Below are 22,124 nucleotides of genomic sequence, written 5' to 3'. Positions count from 1 at the left end.
ACTCGCTTGGTGACTGTACCTGAGAAACTCTGATGCGCCTTTGTTACCTTGTAGCAGCTGATCGTGTAGCAGTCTGGCGGCAGAGCTGGGAGAGACAGTAAGCAGAGGAGCCGCAATACAGCGTGGCTGAGTGAAAATGGAGGCTGAGTAACTGCAACGCTGGTATCGGAGCTGTGGAGGGAAGAGCAACGGTAAAGTAGTTTCGTTCTCCGTAGCTGAATGGCAAAAATAAATATTGCGGTCTACCTTATGCTGCTTCTGAGATGAGAGATACAATGTTGCCAATCACACAGCTGATCTTTAGAATACAACTTCTTTGGAAACTTGTTATTTTGTGGCAGTTCGTGCATGTGTAACTAGTGCAGCGTTATGCAGTAATACAGATTCCAAAGATTCCTTCCTGGAGAGGTTAAAATTGAAAACAAGCTGGAAATTTGTTTATGGTAGAAAATACTGACGAGATCAGTATAGGGAGTAAGGTTTGATCCTTATGGAAACTCAGGGAAATTTTAGTAGCCTTGCTACTTCAGAATACTAAGCAAAATGGAGGAGTTTATAGGGAGTGTAGCCAATGGGAAGTTAGCTAACTCTCTAGGCTTAAAGAGACAGTAACCCTGACAGAAGACTTCTCCCGGCTTCGTTGAGGATGGATGTCGGCTCTTCAAAACTGTAAGTGGATCTTCGGGGGTTAGTGTTAGGATTTTTTAAGGGTTTATTGGGTGGGTTTTATTTTTAGATTAGGGGTTTGGGCAGCAATAGAGCTAAATGCCATTTTAAGAGCAATGCCCATTCAAATGCCCTTTTCAGGGAAATGGGGAGCTTAGGTTTTTTTAGTTAGGATTTTATTTGGGGGGTTGGTTGTGTGGGTGGTGGGTTTTACTGTTGGGGGGTTGTTTGTATTTTTTTTTACAGGTAAAAGAGCTGATTTCTTTGGGGAAATGCACCACAAAAGGCCCTTTTAAGGGCTATTGGTAGTTTAGTTTAGGCTAGGGTTTTTTATTTTGGGGAGGGGGCTTTTTTATTTTAATAGGGCTATTCGATTAGGTGTAATTAGTTTAAAGATCTTGTAATTTGTTTTTATTTTCTGTAATTTAGTGTTTGTTTGTTTTTGTAATTTAGCTAATTGTATTGAATTTAGTTAATTGTATTTAATTTAGGGAATTTATTTAATTGTAGGGTTAGGTTAGGTGTTAGTGTAACTTAAGTTAGGTTAAGTTAGCTTAGGTTTATTTTACAGGTAAATTTGTATTTATTTTAGCTAGGTAGTTAGTAAATAGTTAATAACTATTTAGTAACTATTCTACCTAGTTAAAATAATTACAAACTTGCCTGTAAAATAAAGATAGATACAATGTAACTATTAGTAATATTGTAGCTAGCTTAGGGTTTATTTTACAGGTAAGTATTTAGTTTTAAATAGGAATTATTTAGGTAATGATAGTAAATTTTATTTATATTTATTTTAATTATATTTAAGTTAGGGGGTGTTAGGGTTAGACTTAGATTTAGGGGTTAATAAATTTAATATAGTGGCGGCGACGTTGGGGGCGGCAGATTAGGGGTTAATAAATGTAGGTAGGTGGCGGCGATGTTAGGGACAGCAGATTAGGGGTTAATAATATTTATCTAGTGTTTGCGATGCGGGAGTGCAGCGGTTTAGGGGTTAATATGTTTATTATAGTGGCGGCGACATTGGGGGCGGCAGATTAGGGGTTAAAAAGTGTAGGTAGGTTGTGGCGACATTGGGGAGATTAGGGGTTAATAAATATAATATAATGTAGGTGTTGGCGATGTTGGGGGCAGAAGATTAGGGGTTAATAAGTATAACATAGGTGTCGGCGATGTCCGGAGCGGCAGATTAGGGGTTAATAATTGTATTTTAGTGTTTGCAATACGGGAGGGCCTCGGTTTAGGGGTTAATAGTTTTATGGGTGTTAGTGTACTTTTTAGCGATTTAGTTATGAGTTTTATGCTACAGCGTTGTAGTGTAAAATTCATAACTACTGACTTTAAAATGCGGTACGAATCTTGAAAAGCTCATAATACCGGCGCTATGGAAGTCCCATTGAAAATAGACTATACGCAATTTACGTAAGTTGATTTGCAATAAGGCCAAAAAAATGTGCGGTGCCCCTAAATCTGCAAGACTCGTAATATCAGCGGTAGTAAAAAAAGCAGCGTTATAAGGCCTAACGCTGCCTTTTTACTCATAACGCAAGACTCGTAATCTAGCCATTCATGTTTTATTTATTTAAAACAACAACTATTATCCTTGTGATTATATTACTGTACTATCTTTCTGATAGTACTATGTATACAAAAATATTACAAATGATATAAAACGACCTTTAGGCTGAAAGTATAAGCTGTAATGCGACATGTAAATATTGCCTAAATAACAAAATATATTGGTCTCGCCCCCATAAGCTGTCCAATTTTACAGATATAAATTTACAAACATTCCGAAGTCCAAACGTTTTCCGGTCCCAAGCAGTTTAGATAAAAGGTTTTGTACCTTTAATAGAAGAAAACTGGATTTTGTTTTAAATTTTATACTATCTGAATGATGAATAATGTTAAAGGGCTAGAAAAGTCAAAATTAAACTTGCATGATTCCGATAGAGCATGTAAATTTAAGGCACTTTTAAATTCACTTCTATTTTCAAATGTGCTTTGTTCTCTTTGTATACCTTGTTGAAAAATAATACGCACATAACCTACACTAGTGAGAGCTAGCTGCTGATTGGTGCCTGCACACATTTGTCTTTTGCGATTGGCTGACTAGATGTGTTCATCTTGCTGCCAGTAGTGAAATGCTGTTCCTTCAGCAAAGAATAACAAGAGAACAAAGCAAATTTGATAATGGAAGTAAATTGGAAAGTTGTTTAAAATTGCATCTTCTATCCAAATCATGAAAGAAAATTTTGGGGTTTCCTTTCGCTTTAAGGTCCTTGTACCTTTAAAATGAACCCAAGAGAAAACATAATGACTTTTCTGGTGGTCCTAAGCACAACTCGTCTATATTTATTATATCAATACGATGACTTAGAAATAATTTCAGGAGATGAGAAGTACTAAATGTGTTCTTTTTATTAGTCTTAGAGACATCTGCTATGTCTGATGTGCCATAAACCCTTCTGTGTAACAAGCCTGTCATTGCTATGTAAAGCTTGTTTAACAAGTACGTTACATCTGACAAAGCTTCAAGCAGATACAGCATTTCATTAGATTTGGTACATCGACCCATATGTCCATTGAAGATTTCACATATGTTTTTTTGTACAAGTTATTTGATTTTCATTTGTAGATCCTTATATTTTCATTTTTCCAGTACGGACTTCGTTTTATTATTTATTTAAAATCGACAGCAGCATAGAGTCTGTTTCTGAGTTCATTTAAAAGTATTTACAAATTCAAGCAACTGTGTACAGTAGTGATTCACAATAAATAGTTTAAAAGTGTTACAGTGGCAGGGTATGTGGCAGATTCCCGTGGTCTGTGAGCAGCCAAGGTATTTGCTGTTGTCCTTCTTCTCTTGAAAGTAAACAGTTCGCATTTAGTTCATGACCACTGGGGAAATAAACCAAAAATATATCAATTAATAATGAAATCATATCTAGGATATAAATATTTTATATTTGTAATGGTTGTCACACACATGCTGCTATAATAAGATATCTTATGTATGCGAACATGTACAAGACATATAAGCCCTGGTTATCTAAATTTCGTTAGCATGGCGAGAAATATAATGTTGTTGCTCACATGGGCTGCCATCTCTGAATTTTCTAAAAAAAGGGCTGAACCTGATGCACAATCTCGCAGGGGAGAGTGACTGTGACAGCCAGCACCTGGCACTGATAACAATATCAAATTACGCTGTTTTTATCATACTTTACCTCGCATGAATTTCTAGTTTTGCAAACATATCTTTTTCTTTAAGTTTAATGAGCACATTCTGTATTTTGAAACAAACTCGCCAGCTTATGGTCAGAAAAAATAGAGACCTTAATGCAAGGGTGGGCCCTCCAGATGTTATGGACTACATCTCCCATGATGCTTTGCCATCATTATGGCTGAAAGAGCATTATGGGAGATGTAGTCCATAACATCTGGAGGGTTGATAATTGCCCACCCCTGCCTTAATGAATACTGTGCTTAGGCCCTGCTATTCAAAACCCCTCTGCTCAGGTGAGATATTTTAAAATGATCCTCCAGCACTGCGAAATCCCTAGTGAAATATTCTCCAAGGGGCGTTCCCAAGTGCAATATAGCACTGCATGACATGACAGATCTATTGAATTTACACTTTGTGCTTTCTATTGTATATAAATGTACACTTCACATTAAATTTTATTACATTTAAACTTTGCACTTTCTATTTTGTATTTTATTTTGTACACAGCAGTGTATTTAGGATTTTGATTTTACAAATTCTGATTATAGTGGCAGAACTCACAGAATTTTCTAAGGCCTAGATTTGGAGTTTGGCGGTAGCCGTGAAAACCAGCGTTAGAGGCTCCTAACGCTGGTTTTAGGCTACCGCCGGTATTTGGAGTCATTCAAAAAAGGGTCTAACACTCACTTTTCAGCCGTGACTTTTCCATACCGCAGATCCCCTTACGTAAATTGCGTATCCTATCTTTTCAATGGGATCTTTCTAACGCCGGTATTTAGAGTCGTGTCTGAAGTGAGCGTTAGAATTCTAACGACAAAACTCCAGCCGCAGAAAAACGTCAGTAGTTAAGAGCTTTCTGGGCTAACGCCGGTTCATAAAGCTCTTAACTACTGTACTCTAAAGTACACTAACACCCATAAACTACCTATGTACCCCTAAACCGAGCCCCCCCCACATCGCCGCCACTCGATTAAATTTTTTTAACCCCTAATCTGCCGACCGCCACCTACGTTATACTTATGTACCCCTAATCTGCTGCCCCTAACACCGCCGACCCCTATATTATATTTATTAACCCCTAATCTGCCCCCCACAACGTCGCTGCCAGCTACCTACAATAATTAACCCCTAATCTGCCGACCGCCACCTACGTTATACTTATGTACCCCTAATCTGCTGCCCCTAACACCGCCGACCCCTATATTATATTTATTAACCCCTAATCTGCCCCCCTGAACGTCGCCTCCACCTACCTACACTTATTAACCCCTAATCTGCCGAGCGGACCGCACCGCTACTATAATAAAGTTATTAACCCCTAATCCGCCTCACTCCCGCCTCAATAACCCTATAATAAATAGTATTAACCCCTAATCTGCCCTCCCTAACATCGCCGACACCTAACTTCAATTATTAACCCCTAATCTGCCGACTGGAGCTCACCGCTATTCTAATAAATGTATTAACCCCTAAAGCTAAGTCTAACCCTAACACTAACACCCCCCTAAATTAAATATAATTTTAATCTAACGAAATTAATTAACTCTTCTTAAATAAATGATTCTTATTTAAAGCTAAATACTTACCTGTAAAATAAATCCTAATTATATTTATATTATAGCTATTTTAGGATTAATATTTATTTTACAGGTAACTTTGTATTTATTTTAACCAGGTACAATAGCTATTAAATAGTTAAGAACTATTTAATAGCTAAAATAGTTAAAATAATTACAAATTTACCTGTAAAATAAATCCTAACCTAAGTTACAATTAAACCTAACACTACACTATCAATAAATAAATTAAATAATTCCTACCTTAATATTCCTACCTTAATTCCGATTGGCTGATAGAATCCTATCAGCCAATCGGAATTCGAGGGACGCCATCTTTGATGACGTCATTTAAAGGAACCGTCATTCGGCGAGTAGGCGTCGGGAGAAGAGGATGTTCCGCGTCGGATGGAAGATGATGGCTCCCGAAGAAAGAAGATTGAAGATGCCGTTGATAGAAGACTTCAGCCGGATCATGGACCTCTTCAGCTCCCGCTTGGATGAAGACTTCAGCCGGATCATGGACCTCTTCAGCTCCCGCTTGGATGATGACTTCAGCTGGATCATGGACCTCTTCAGCCCCCTGCTTGGGCTTGGATCAGGACATCGGAGGAGCTCTTCTGGATCGATCGGTGAACCTAGTATGGTGAAGATAAGGTAGGAAGATCTTCAGGGGCTTAGTGTTAGGTTTATTTAAGGGGGGTTTGGGTTAGATTAGGGGTATGTGGGTGGTGGGTTGTAATGTTGGGGGAGGATTGTATGGTTTTTTTTACAGGCAAAAGAGCTGAATTTCTTGAGGCATGCCCGCAAAGGGCCCTGTTCAGGGCTGGTAAGGTAAAAGAGCTTTGAACTTTAGTAATTTAGAATAGGGTAGGGCATTTTTTTATTTTGGGGGGCTTTGTTATTTTATTAGGGGGCTTAGAGTAGGTGTAATTAGTTTAAAATTGTTGTAATATTTTTCTGATGTTTGTAAATATTTTTTTATTTTTTGTAACTTAGTTCTTTTTTATTTTTTGTACTTTAGTTAGTTTATTTCATTGTATTTATTTGTAGATATTGTATTTAATTAATGTATTGATAGTGTAGTGTTAGGTTTAATTGTAGGTAATTGTAGGTATTTTATTTAATTAATTTATTGATAGTGTAGTGTTAGGTTTAATTGTGATACAAGGAGAAAAGGAATGACGATGGCACTACCGGAATTGTTGCCCTAATAATTATAATCAATCCCATAAATAGGGGGTACCATAATCAGTAACTAGAGGGCGGGTGCTGTACATATGTAGAGAGAAATATACGAAACAAATTCAGTACAGGACTGAACAAGCAATGTACATGGATAGCACTCAACAATTAGATAAGCATATGTCAATATTAGACACAGGATAGAAAGGATCCATGTGAGAACATTGTGTCTGCATAGAGACGTTTAAAACTTAACTTTTATTTCGCAATAAAAACAAATTGAAATGATAAACACAATTAAAAACACTGTAACATGAGGGGCCCCCCAAGGTAAAAGGGTAATGGTACTGCTCCAGATAGCAGTGGGACAAAAAGTAGGTACCCGGTACAATATAGGTAAAATAAAACACTGGTCTCCTCCAACAGCCACTGAACGTATGAACACACTGACTAGGGAAGGGATCCAGGTATATACCCAGGAATAGGATTAAAGCAGTGTGGTTAAATCTAAGATAGAAAAAGATTTTCCGAATGCTCTAAAATTGGTTTGGGGTACCAAACAAAGGCTAACTAGGTTGATATTCAGTAGCATAAGGGTGAATCAGTGTAGCTAAAAATACAACCTTTAAATCAGATTTAAGTTTCAAATATATGAAGTAAATAATGTCCCTGATAGTCAGTTGTGCGGACAAAAATGGGTCAATTAGCATAAGTTATTGGGGTGTGAGTCTAGATATTTACAAACGAGGTGGGGACAGTAGATATTTAACAATATTACGTGCCCACTGAAGGTATGTATCTACTGGCAATATTCAAATCACACAGTGCCCAGATAATAGAACAGAGTATGTATCCTGGTAATTAGTATTTCAGATCTCCAAACCTTCAAAGTGTGGTCATATTGATTGAATTGCACACCTGGTGGGGTATAATAGTAGGATACAATAAATACACCCATAAAATGTATTTTATATTCTTAAAATCAATATTTATGGTACCACATAGATTGGGTTAACATATATTTATATATAACCCCTAGATAGAGGAGGTGCGGTAAAGATAAGAACAATCCCTTACACTAGTGCCTAAAGTAAAGATATAACTTATAGCTATTGGCTGTGAATATAACTGCTGAGAGGTAGTTGTATTACTCTGTAGGTACAATACCATAGACAACTCAATAGATATACTGTAGGCATTCAAGTACAAGTTTTTGCTGTAGTGAATAGGTGATGTAAGGCACAGTACATTTTATTTTAACTGTACAACAGTAAGATAAATTGGTGTAACTGAATTTTTGGAAGACACACAACCCTCTCCCAATTGATTTTGGGGGGATAACTAATAGTCAAGATTTTACTTATAGTAAAGATTTACCTATAGCAATTAGCTGTAAATGTAACTACTAAAAGGTGATGGTATATCACTGTGGGTCCTACACCATAAAAAGCTGAGTAGGTATACTATTAGCATTTATGTACAAGTTTTCGCTATAGTGAGTAGGCGATTTAAGAAACAATACATTTTATTTCAACTGGGCAACAGTCAGGTGTGTTTGGTGTAACTGTATTTATTAGAAAACACATATCCCTCTCCCAATTGGTTTTGGGGGGATCATTAATAGTCAGGAGATCCAGCTGTATTTGCACATGTGCAATTTAAATTCTATATAATATAAATCTTAAATAAAATATCTATATATATAGAGAGAGAGAGATGCAGTGTAGATTAGATCAATTAACAGTCTACCACTGTTGTCATATAATTTTAGGAATGAGTATAATTAGATACCACATAGCCCACCCCACTCTCAAGTGATGCAACTAAGTATCTTCATATATATCTCTCTTAACTGTCTGAGATTGTGTAGTCAAAAATTGTAATTAATTAAATAAATTAAACACCAGGCAGTGTAAGAGCGTGAAGGTTGAACCATATAGTTAGCAAATAAAGTTTGGAGTGGCACTCCCAAAGGTGTATTGGCTGGGAGATTTTTACCAAACAAAAATAATGATAATGTTACCTATTATACCGTCCTGTCATTGACAGGAAGCGTTACTAAATTACAAGTACCAAAGATATCGGAGCAGAACTAAGGTAATACTAAAGGGACTACCAAATAGTAAGATATCAAAAAGAGTTTACGTAACTACAGGCAGACCCACAAGGGCCGTTACAGCAATTTTAAAACACACAACCGGAGAGGGACCCAAGCGTCCCAACTCCCCCTAACATGTTTCGCAAAAGAGCTTTATCAAAGGTGGGGCGGCCGGCTCTAATGCAGACATTTATAGGCTGAAATGTTCATTACGTTACAGTACTCCCTCAGCGGTGATAGGTGAAGCATATAACGCTAGCTCATAGGTCCTGCTGGGGGGCGCGGCTGACCAATCAAATGATCAGTGTAGTGACGTGTGAGAACGTTTCCATGGTAACAGTGTTAAACAACAACACGGAGGAGAAACACAGACTGATAATCGGGTAAATCCTTGGATCTAGCATCTATGCTGATCGAATGTACACTTAATATAGCAAAGAGGTGAATTTACGATCACAGTTAGACCTGTCAATTACCTGCTCTCACTGTAATCTAAGAATAAAATATTCATTAGTAACTAACAAATTGATCGTAAGGCACACTATATAGACCGGCAAACTGCTACAAGTCACAGATACAAATATGATGTATGATGTTATAGCGATAACTGAGGTGATCCTAATCAGGGACTGAATCAAAGGTTATATTAGGGTAATTCTCCGTTCACATGCATAATGGAAATACTCCTGTTAACATAAAACATAAATAAAAAAGGGGGGGGGGGGAAGGAGAGTGAAAAATGATAATAGGAAATACTGGATTCATATCAAGCATATTTTAACTTTAATTGTGTGCACCTCGGGACCGGATAATAGTATAAACCCATAAGGATTTCTAAGAAAGTGATGGTGAATGGCAGCGGTTTGCCAATATAGGGTGAAAATGTGATCGTGTGAAATAAAACAACATATAAAAAACTTGTGATTACTAAAATGAGAAATGTGTGGGAAAAGTGTGGGCATCAAAGTGCTGTGATACGTGGTAAAGGGGCTTTCATGGCCCCGGAATATTAGAGACCTATATAATACATATTTTTTTAAAAAAAAATTAAGAAGATACTAGTCAGATATGGTGAGATGTAAACACTAATAACGAAACAAATATAAGTTCCGCATAGTGATAATGTGTAAATAAAGTCTCTTCTCCAGATCTTTAGCCTGAAATTATTCAAATCACAGGCTAAAGATCTGGAGAAGAGATTAGTTGATCGAGGGTACAGCAAACGCGGGATCAAAAAAGCAAGGACCAGGGCGCTCAAAATGGAACGGTCGGATTTACTCAGAAAAAAAGACCAAAAAAGACCAAGATGCCCAGACCAGATTAATATTGACATATAATCCATCCGTGCACCTAGTAACCAGAATCATCAACAAACACTGGTCCATTCTCCAACTAGATCAAGATCTGAAACCAAATATTGGGGACTCAGTTAAAGTTGGATATAGAAGAAGTAAAAATATCAAGGACCTTGTATCTACAAGTCACTTCCAAGTGAAGAAAACCAAGACAGCCATTGTCCCTGGCTCTTTTCCGTGTGGCTCATGTTCCAGCTGCAAACACATTATAAAAAGTGATAACATCCACAATAGATTCGGACGAACACACCTTATAAAACATTACATCAGCTGTACTACTCAAAGTGTCATATATGCTTTACATTGCCCCTGCCCGAAAATATATGTTGGCATGACGAGCCGCAAGTTACACCGTAGACTGCAAGAACATATTCGAAACATTAAAAATGCAGGCAAAGACTTGGAAGAGGATAAGCCTTTGACTTCAGTGGCACTACATTTTTTACAGTACCACCAATCTAATCCTTCAAGATTAAAATGCCAGGGAATGGATAAAGTTTCCCTTGGCATTCGGGGGGGCAACCTGGAGCAAGCTTTGTTAAGATCAGAATGTAGGTGGATCTACTTGCTTGACTGTGTTGACCCCAAGGGACTAAACGAACAGAACAACTATGCATGTTTTTTATAATACAAAAAATCCCTTATGAACAAATTAAGTACCATTATATGACATAAATCTGAGTTGATTTTAAATTAAAGGGGTTTACTGTTTTGGCCCCCCCTCTCCGTAAACGTACTTTCAAACTCCATATTTATTTACCCTCGGTCTTTCCTCCTCAAATAGAGGTCAATTATTTTCATCATAATAAAAATTATTTCCATTATTATTTTTATGTTTATTTTTATGTTTTTTCACAGCACAGTTATTGTGGTGTAATTACACTCCGTAACCTAAGAAGGTGATTCCTAATATAAACTTATTAATGTTTACATCTCACCATATCTGACTAGTATCTTCTTAATTTTTTTAAAAAAAATATGTATTATATAGGTCTCTAATATTCCGGGGCCATGAAAGCCCCTTTACCACGTATCACAGCACTTTGATGCCCACACTTTTCCCACACATTTCTCATTTTAGTAATCACAAGTTTTTTATATGTTGTTTTATTTCACACGATCACATTTTCACCCTATATTGGCAAACCGCTGCCATTCACCATCACTTTCTTAGAAATCCTTATGGGTTTATACTATTATCCGGTCCCGAGGTGCACACAATTAAAGTTAAAATATGCTTGATATGAATCCAGTATTTCCTATTATCATTTTTCACTCTCCTTTCCCCCCCCCCTTTTTTATTTATGTTTTATGTATTAACAGGAGTATTTCCATTATGCATGTGAACGGAGAATTACCCTAATATAACCTTTGATTCAGTCCCTGATTAGGATCACCTCAGTTATCGCTATAACATCATACATCATATTTGTATCTGTGACTTGTAGCAGTTTGCTGGTCTATATAGTGTGCCTTACGATCAATTTGTTAGTTACTAATGAATATTTTATTCTTAGATTACAGTGAGAGCAGGTAATTGACAGGTCTAACTGTGATCGTAAATTCACCTCTTTGCTATATTAAGTGTACATTCGATCAGCATAGATGCTAGATCCAAGGATTTACCCGATTATCAGTCTGTGTTTCTCCTCCGTGTTGTTGTTTAACACTGTTACCATGGAAACGTTCTCACACATCACTACACTGATCATTTGATTGGTCAGCCGCGCCCCCCAGCAGGACCTATGAGCTAGCGTTATATGCTTCACCTATCACCGCTGAGGGAGTACTGTAAAGTGATGAACATTTCAGCATATAAATGTCTGCATTAGAGCCGGCCGCCCCACCTTTGATAAAGCTCTTTTGCGAAACATGTTAGGGGGAGTTGGGACGCTTGGGTCCCTCTCCGGTTGTGTGTTTTAAAATTGCTGTAACGGCCCTCGTGGGTCTGCCTGTAGTTACGTAAACTCTTTTTGATATCTTACTATTTGGTAGTCCCTTTAGTATTACCTTAGTTCTGCTCCGATATCTTTGGTACTTGTAATTTAGTAACGCTTCCTGTCAATGACAGGACGGTATAATAGGTAACATTATCATTATTTTTGTTTGGTAAAAATCTCCCAGCCAATACACCTTTGGGAGTGCCACTCCAAACTTTATTTGCTAACTATATGGTTCAACCTTCACGCTCTTACACTGCCTGGTGTTTAATTTATTTAATTAATTACAATTTTTGACTACACAATCTCAGACAGTTAAGAGAGATATATATGAAGATACTTAGTTGTATCACTTGAGAGTGGGGTGGGTTATGTGGTATCTAATTATACTCATTCCTAAAATTATATGACAACAGTGGTAGACTGTTAATTGATCTAATCTACAATGCATCTCTCTCTCTCTATATATATAGATATTTTATTTAAGATTTATATTATATAGAATTTAAATTGCACATGTGCAAATACAGCTGGATCTCCTGACTATTAATGATCCCCCCCAAAACCAATTGGGAGAGGGATATGTGTTTTCTAATAAATACAGTTACACCAAACACACCTGACTGTTGCCCAGTTGAAATAAAATGTATTGTTTCTTAAATCGCCTACTCACTATAGCGAAAACTTGTACATAAATGCTAATAGTATACCTACTCAGCTTTTTATGGTGTAGGACCCACAGTGATATACCATCACCTTTTAGTAGTTACATTTACAGCTAATTGCTATAGGTAAATCTTTACTATAAGTAAAATCTTGACTATTAGTTATCCCCCCAAAATCAATTGGGAGAGGGTTGTGTGTCTTCCAAAAATTCAGTTACACCAATTTATCTTACTGTTGTACAGTTAAAATAAAATGTACTGTGCCTTACATCACCTATTCACTACAGCGAAAACTTGTACTTGAATGCCTACAGTATATCTATCGAGTTGTCTATGGTATTGTACCTACAGAGTAATACAACTACCTCTCAGCAGTTATATTCACAGCCAATAGCTATAAGTTATATCTTTACTTTAGGCACTAGTGTAAGGGATTGTTCTTATCTTTACCGCACCTCCTCTATCTAGGGGTTATATATAAATATATGTTAACCCAATCTATGTCGTACCATAAATATTGATTTTAAGAATATAAAATTCATTTTATGGGTGTATTTATTGTATCCTACTATTATACCCCACCAGGTGTGCAATTCAATCAATATGACCACACTTTGAAGGTTTGGAGATCTGAAATACTAATTACCAGGATACATACTCTGTTCTATTATCTGGGCACTGTGTGATTTGAATATTGCCAGTAGATACATACCTTCAGTGGGCACGTAATATTGTTAAATATCTACTGTCCCCACCTCGTTTGTAAATATCTAGACTCACACCCCAATAACTTATGCTAATTGACCCATTTTTGTCCGCACAACTGACTATCAGGGACATTATTTACTTCATATATTTGAAACTTAAATCTGATTTAAAGGTTGTATTTTTAGCTACACTGATTCACCCTTATGCTACTGAATATCAACCTAGTTAGCCTTTGTTTGGTACCCCAAACCAATTTTAGAGCATTCGGAAAATCTTTTTCTATCTTAGATTTAACCACACTGCTTTAATCCTATTCCTGGGTATATACCTGGATCCCTTCCCTAGTCAGTGTGTTCATACGTTCAGTGGCTGTTGGAGGAGACCAGTGTTTTATTTTACCTATATTGTACCGGGTACCTACTTTTTGTCCCACTGCTATCTGGGGCAGTACCATTACCCTTTTACCTTGGGGGGCCCCTCATGTTACAGTGTTTTTAATTGTGTGTATCATTTCAATTTGTTTTTATTGCGAAATAAAAGTTAAGTTTTAAACGTCTCTATGCAGACACAATGTTCTCACATGGATCCTTTCTATCCTGTGTCTAATATTGACATATGCTTATCTAATTGTTGAGTGCTATCCATGTACATTGCTTGTTCAGTCCTGTACTGAATTCGTTTCTTAGGTTTAATTGTAACTTAGGCTAGGATTTATTTTACAGGTAATTTTGTAATTATTTTAACTATTTTAGCTATTGTACCTGGTTAAAATAAATACAAAGTTACCTGTAAAATAAATATAAATCCTAAAATAGCTATAATATAATTATAATTTATATTGTAGCTATATTAGGATTTATTTTACAGGTAAGTATTTAGCTTTAAATAGGAATAATTTATTTAATAAGAGTTAATTAATTTCGTTAGATGTAAATTATATTTAACTTAGGGGGGTGTTAGTGTTAGGGTTAGACTTAGCTTTAGGGGTTAATACATTTATTAGAATAGCGGTGAGCTCCAGTCGGCAGATTAGGGGTTAATGTTTGAAGTTAGGTGTCGGCGATGTTAGGGAGGGCAGATTAGGGGTTAATACTATTTATTATAGGGTTAGTGAGGCGGATTAGGGGTTAATAACTTTATAATAATAGCGGTGCGGTCCGCTCGGCAGATTAGGGGTTAATAAGTGTAGGCAGGTGGAGGCGACGTTGTGGGGGGCAGATTAGGGGTTAATAAATATAATATAGGGGTCGGCGGTGTTAGGGGCAGCAGATTAGGGGTACATAGGGATAATGTAAGTAGCGGCGTTTTACAGAGCGGCAGATTAGGGGTTAAAAATAATATACAGGGGTCAGCCATAGCGGGGGCAGCAGAATAGGGGTTAATAAGTGTAAGGTTAGGGGTGTTTAGACTCGGGGTACATGTTAGAGTGTTAGGTGCAGACGTAGGAAGTGTTTCCCCATAGCAAACAATGGGGCTGCGTTAGGAGCTGAACGCAGCTTTTTTGCAGGTGTTAGGTTTTTTTTTCAGCTCAAACAGCCCCATTGTTTCCTATGGGGGAATCGTGCACGAGCACATTTTTTAAGCTGGCCGCTTCCGTAAGCAACTCTGGTATCGAGAGTTGCAGTGGCGTTAAATATGCTCTACGCTCCTTTTTTGGAGCCTAACGCAGCCATTCTGTGGACTCTCAATACCAGAGTTATTTTAAAGGTGCGGCCAGAAAAAAGCCAGCGTTAGCTACGCGGGTCGTTACCGACAAAACTCTAAATCTAGCCGTAAGAAAATAGGAGAAACCTGTAAATCTCAGAGAGATGAGAGATTCCTTTCATAGAAAGTAATGAAGCTCTCTGGAATACAAAATTTCACATGGGAGAGAAAAGGTAACTGGAGAACCCCTGGGGCTGATATAAAGGCTCCGTTTGCATCAATTACCAATTAAACTGAAATGTTTTCACTACAATTTAACTTGCTTTTGTCTATATTTTAGTATATATTACTTTTCTGTTGGTTAAAATAATTCTATTGTGAATTTTGAGCAAACTTCACCTGCATACAGCTGGTGAGACAGATCAGTGAGACCAGCTTGTTTAAAATGCTTGTGAGAGAGCTTCAGACATACCCTGGGAACTCCCCTGTTCAGCCCAGGGAACTGTCATCTCCCTCCCACTTTCAGAGATTGTCAGTTATAGTTTGTGATGCCGCAAATTCAATGTGCAATGTAATTTGTAGATATAAACAGAAATATACAAAGTATGATCCTATTTTGTTAAAGTAACACAGAAGTGTAACAGAACTCTCATATTATGCATGCCTGTAACACAGAAGTGTAACAAAACTCTAATTATGTCATACACTCCCATTTAATGCTCTTGTTTAGCCCTACTTACCAAGGGGCCGATTTATGAAAGTGCGAGCGGACATGATACGATGTAGTGTGTCATGTCCCCCGCACATCGATAAATGCTGACAGCATGCACTGTCGGCATTTATCTTTGCACAAGCAGTTCTTGTGAATTGTTTGTGCAATGGCCGCTAGCAGGGGGGGGGGCAATCAGCCCGATCATATAGGATCGGGCGGATTGATGTCCGCAGCCTAAGACCAGGCGGATAAGTTATGGAGCAGCAGCCTGAAGGCTCGCACGTAAACAGAGGCATCAAGCTCCATTCGGAGCTTGATAATTCGGTGCCCAAGGCTGCAAGACCAATTTTAAAATACAAATATAAGTAACCCTTTGGAATTTGATCTCATGGTTTCGATTTCAGCTTTGTTTTTGGAAAAATGATGTAAGTTAAATACAAATGTTACCGTTCACATTTAGAACAATTTTTAAACTTAATGTAAATTCTAATTTTGTATTAATAACTTTTTTTAATCGTAAAGCAGTTAAGATGCTAATTTCCTTATACTGCACTGAACTGTAATCTATGTGTCTTTCCTTCCCATACAGAAAGTCAGGTGACACCCCTTACTCATAGATTCTTAAAGAAATTGCTAAGCTCCATATGGAAGGAGCATCACTGAGCATGCGCTATGTTTAGTGGTGTGTGGTGTGTGGTGTGGTCTGGCTTCTGATTGGTTGCACTACCTGCTATGTCATAGATGACAAATAGCTTGGGGCTTAGGGGGCAAGTTATTGCAGAGGGTAACAGGCAATAGGGATCCAATAACATCATAAATATGCAAATTCAAGTTCCGGGCTGAGAAAACAACTATTTATTTTAAAGGGACATAGAATAACAAACTTTTATGATTCAGAGAGTACTCTCATCATTACATTTACCTATTTCATGTGTACATGACTTGTGTACAATATACATTATTACAAACAAAGCTGCTTTATAGTGCTCAGGGCACGTGCACACTCCTGATCCTATCTCAGTATGCTCTTCTGGAAAGCAGCTAAAGTAACAAGAGAAAGAGGTAAATTTAGTAATATAAGTATATCGCTTTTTGGTAATTGTAGGCTCCATCTCAATCATGGATGTCTGACTTCTGTACCCTGTCACTTATTATTATGCATTGTGTGATATTACCGTTCCATATATTGTGTTACACTAATAGGATATTTAGAGGGTCACACAACAAGGCAAAAATAAATCAGTAGTTAAAAAGGGCATAAGCTGCTGCTTCCTACAAGTAATTTACATCCCACTAGGGCAAGATATCATTTTGTAACTTACTGTGGGATTTGTCAGGTATTTCATAAAATATTAATTATTATAAGAACATACGGCAACTTTCAAAATGAGCTGTTCCTGAATTCATCATTTTTTGTCATCACGCTTCATTACCAGAATACTGTCAAATCTGCTTTATGTTGGCAGCCTTGAGCGACTTACGTAGATCTATCTTATAACTCCCAGCAATTGGTGTGTATGGGGACATGATACAGCCTTGGTTAGGGTGACCCTATGGCGGGAGTTGGCTGCACTATAACTGGTATTGGACAGCTTATTGGTGGAGTTTGGTTGTGACAAGCAGTAAGCACACAAAGAAGTGATTATTCTTCAAGGATGTTCATTAAAAGGAAGGTGGGTGGGACTGTGTGATAGAGATCCCAGTTTGGAGGAGGGTCACTCGGGAACTCTGAGATCTTCTCACACATCAATTTTTACCTTTTTATAGCATGTTGTATACATTTTGTAGTTTAATCCAGAATTCCTAGATGTATTGGATACAAATCAGACACACACACTTTTGCATCAGACACACACATCTCTTCATAAGACACACACACACCTCTGTATTCGACTCACACACCTCTGTATCAGACACATACACCTCTATATCAGACATACACCTCTATGTATCAAACTCACACAGCTCTGTATCAGACACACACACCTCTGTATCAGACACACACCTCTGTGTCAGACTCACACACCTCTGTATCAGACTCACACACCTCTGTATCAGACACACACCTCTGTGTCAGACTCACACACCTCTGTATCAGACTCACACACCTCTGTATCAGACACACACCTCTGTGTCAGACTCACACACCTCTACATCAGACACACACACCGCTGTATCAGACACACACACCTCTGCAACAGACACACACACCCCTGTATCAGACACACACACCTCTGTATCAGACACACACACCCCTGTATCAGACACACACACCTCTGCAACAGACACACACATACCTCTGTATCAGACTCACACACACCTCTGTATCAGCCACACACACCTCTGTATCAGACACACACACACCTCTACATCAGACACACACCTCTGTATCAAACACACACCTTTGCATCAGACACACACACCTCTCTATCAAACACACGTCTTCATCAGACACACACACCTTTTTATCAGACACACACCTCTGCATCAGACACACACCTCTACATCAGAAACACACCTCTACATCAGACACACACACATCTGCATCAGACACACACACCTCTGCATCAGTCACACATCTCTAAATCAGACACACACCTCAGCATCAGACACACACACACCTCTGTATGAGTCTCACACATCTTTGCATCAGACACACACCTATGCATCACACACACACACCTCTGCATCAGACACACACCTCTGAATCGGGGACACACACCTCTCCATCAGACACACACACCTCACCATCAGACACACACACCTCTGCATCAGACACACACAGCTCTGTATCAGACACACACACCTCTGCATCAGACACACACACCTCTACATCAGACACACTCCTCTGTATCAGACTCACACAGCTCTGTATCAGACTCACAGAGCTCTGCATCAGACACACACACACCTCTGTATCAGACTCACACACCTCTGTATCAGACTCACACACCTCTGTATCAGACACACACCTCTTTGTCAGACTCGCACACCTCTACATCAGACACACACACCGCTGTATCACTCACACAGCTCTGTATCAGACACACACACCTCTGCATCAGACACACACACCCCTGTATCAGACACACACACCTCTGCAACAGACACACACACCTCTGTATCATACACACCTCTGTAACAGACACACACACACCTCTGTATCAGACACACACACCTCTGTATCAGACACACACACCTCTGTATCAGACACACACACTTCTGTATCAAACACACACCTTTACATCAGACACACACACCTCTCTATCAAACACACGTCTGCATCAGACACACACACCTTTGTATCAGACACACACCTCTACATCAGAAACACACCTCTACATCAGAAACACACCTCTACATCAGACACACACACATCTGCATCAGACACACACCTCTGCATCAGACAAACACACATCTGCATCAGTCACACATCTCTAAATCAGACACACACCTCGGCATCAGACACGCACACACCTCTGTATGAGTCTCACACATCTTTGCATCAGACACACACCTATGCATCAGACACATACACACCTCTGCATCAGACACACACCTCTGAATCGGACACACACGCCTCTCCATCAGACACACACACCTCTCCATCAGACACATCCACCTCTGCATCAGACACACACACCTCTGCATCAGACACACACAGCTCTGTATCAGAGACACACAGCTCTGTATCAGACACACACACACACACACCTCTACATCAGACACACACACACCTCTGTTTTAGACTCACACAGCTCTGTATCAGACACACACACCTCTGCATCAGACACACACACCTCTGTATCAGACACACACAGCTCTGTATCAGAAACACACCTCTACATCAGACACACACACATCTGCATCAGACACACACCTCTGCATCAGACACACACACCTCTGCATCAGTCACACATCTCTAAATCAGACACACACCTCAGCATCAGACACACACACCTCTGTATGAGTCTCACACATCTTTGCATCAGACACACACCTATGCATCACACACACACACCTCTGAATCGGGGACACACACCTCTCCATCAGACACACACACCTCACCATCAGACACACACACCTCTGCATCAGACACACACAGCTCTGTATCAGAGACACACAGCTCTGTATCAGACACACACACACCTCTACATCAGACACACACACACCTCTGTTTCAGACTCACACAGCTCTGTATCAGACACACACACCTCTGCATCAGACACACACACCTCTACATCAGACACAATCCTCTGTATCAGACTCACACAGCTCTGTATCAGACTCACAGAGCTCTGCATCAGACACACACACACCTCTGTATCAGACTCACACACCTCTGTATCAGACTCACACACCTCTGTATCAGACACACACCTCTTTGTCAGACTCACACACCTCTACATCAGACACACACACCGCTGTATCACTCACACAGCTCTGTATCAGACACACACACCTCTGCATCAGACACACACACCCCTGTATCAGACACACACCTCTGCAACAGACACACACACCTCTGTATCATACACACCTCTGTAACAGACACACACACACCTCTGTATCAGACACACACACCTCTGTATCAGACACACACACCTCTGTATCAGACACACACACCTCTGTATCAAACACACACCTTTACATCAGACACACACACCTCTCTATCAAACACACGTCTGCATCAGACACACACACCTTTGTATCAGACACACACCTCTGCATCAGACACACACCTCTACATCAGAAACACACCTCTACATCAGAAACACACCTTTACATCAGACACACACACATCTGCATCAGACACACACCTCTGCATCAGACAAACACACATCTGCATCAGTCACACATCTCTAAATCAGACACACACCTCGGCATCAGACACGCACACACCTCTGTATGAGTCTCACACATCTTTGCATCAGACACACACCTATGCATCAGACACATACACACCTCTGCATCAGACACACACCTCTGAATCAGACACACACGCCTCTCCATCAGACACACACACCTCTCCATCAGACACATCCACCTCTGCATCAGACACACACACCTCTGCATCAGACACACACAGCTCTGTATCAGAGACACACAGCTCTGTATCAGACACACACACACACACACCTCTACATCAGACACACACACACCTCTGTTTCAGACTCACACAGCTCTGTATCAGACACACACACCTCTGCATCAGACACACACACCTCTGTATCAGACTCACACACCTCTGTATCAGACTCACACCCAGGGCCATCTTTAATATTGACTGGAACCTGGGCAAAACATTTCTTGGGCCCCCCACCACATGCAATTTCGCTCTCCACCCCAACATCCCAAAAAACAACTAAATCAATTTATTTTATAATTTTTAAAAAAATTATTAGCCTAGCAGTGGATCATCCACTGCTGGGCTAATCATTTAAAAAAATGAAATAAATTGTAATGTTTGAAACTGGACCTAAGCAGTACTAATAAGTAAATAAATATATAAATTCCTCCACTGTGGATTCATTTAATATTTTTGAATGTGATTCTGGTGTGAGGTTAGCTGGTTAAAGAGATTTAGGGCAGCCAACAGGAGCAAAGCAAGGTAAAGACTGAGGAGGAAGCATGGAGGTGCAGACAAATGTAAGTTTACTGACTGGAACAGCAGAACTACTATGGGAAGCTGTGACAGAGAAAACAAAAACTATACAAATAAACCTTACATTAATTAATGTGTGAAGTATCAGCATGACACTATACATCAGCCACAGCAGCACATGTCACTTCTTTGCTAGGAACAAGTTCCCTCTCACCCAGCACTAGACAATGCTGCATTGGGAGGGGAGTGTGTGCACTCACTTATTCTTCCCACTGACACCTTTCTACAAAGCACTGTTCCCCTAACAAACTTCAGTTAGTTGATCTAAAGGCCACAGCAGAAAGAGCAGGGCTAAGGGGACCAGCAGATTGGATGCTGTCTGCCCAAGGCTGCAGGGATACAGTGTGAGAGTCACACAGCCTCAAGACTGAAGTGAGCAGTGTGTGCAGCTGCACAGATGCTCAAATCCTCGCGTGCTTGCCACTCCAGCTTTCTGCTGCATGCGCCTACAGTCAGCCCTACCCAGAAACAATCCCCACCACCAGAGCAGTTACCTGGTAACAGTGGTAACCCCAGTAGGACCTTTTCTGATGCAATGGGATTGGCTGGATGCCGAGTTAGGGCTTTGCATTCAGTGCTGCACAGTGCACATCTATAACAGCACATGGCACTAGCTTGGCATGTCACATGACACCGGCACGGTCTGGCACAGTTTTTAAAAATATATATATATAAGCAGAGTACTTTTGACTGTGACA

The sequence above is a fragment of the Bombina bombina genome, chromosome 3, assembly GCF_027579735.1.
Source record: "Bombina bombina isolate aBomBom1 chromosome 3, aBomBom1.pri, whole genome shotgun sequence".
Lineage (NCBI taxonomy): Eukaryota > Metazoa > Chordata > Amphibia > Anura > Bombinatoridae > Bombina > Bombina bombina.
Note: the sequence above shows the minus strand (reverse complement) of the source record.